We start from the raw sequence: 611 nt of genomic DNA on the forward strand, positions 1-611 counted from the left end.
TGTCCATGGGTTATTCATATCTTATATAATGAAAGGCTAACATGCAAATTGTCTTCTTAACTGGTAGTTCCACCAGGGGGCAGGGGCAGGGGCAGCCAGCCAACCACCTGTAGACCCTCCTTTCAGCCAGCCCCACCCCCGATCACCCTCCCTGCCGAATCAGGGGCGAGGCTGGCTGGCTAACCTCCCTTGTTCCTCTCTCTGGCCCCAGCCGGCCAGGCTTGATGGGTCTGATCAGGGCAGCCCAGCTGGACTCCACCTGTGCAAGAATTTGTGCACCAGGCCTCTAGTATGCAGGTAACTTCTCTGGTTAATCACTCCTTCCCCACTCCTCCACCTCTCCAACCCCCTCCACCTCCACCTTCCCTCTGAAGTTTGTCAGTCTCTTCTATGCTTCTGTGTTTCTGTGCTGGGGTCCAACCTCAGCAGGTCCAGGGTTTCCCCAAAGGTGTGGACGGAGTCGGTGAAGAAGGAATGACACGGAGACAGCGTTCAGTTGATCAGCACTCTTGCCAGGATCTCTAGCCACAATCTCCAGCCAAGTTCTGTGTCCATGTTCTCTTGCTAGGTTCTCCAGCCACGTTCTCCAGGTTCTCCAACCAGGTTCTATA

This window comes from Myotis davidii, unplaced genomic scaffold, assembly GCF_000327345.1.
Source record: "Myotis davidii unplaced genomic scaffold, ASM32734v1 scaffold892, whole genome shotgun sequence".
Taxonomy (NCBI): Eukaryota; Metazoa; Chordata; class Mammalia; order Chiroptera; family Vespertilionidae; genus Myotis; species Myotis davidii.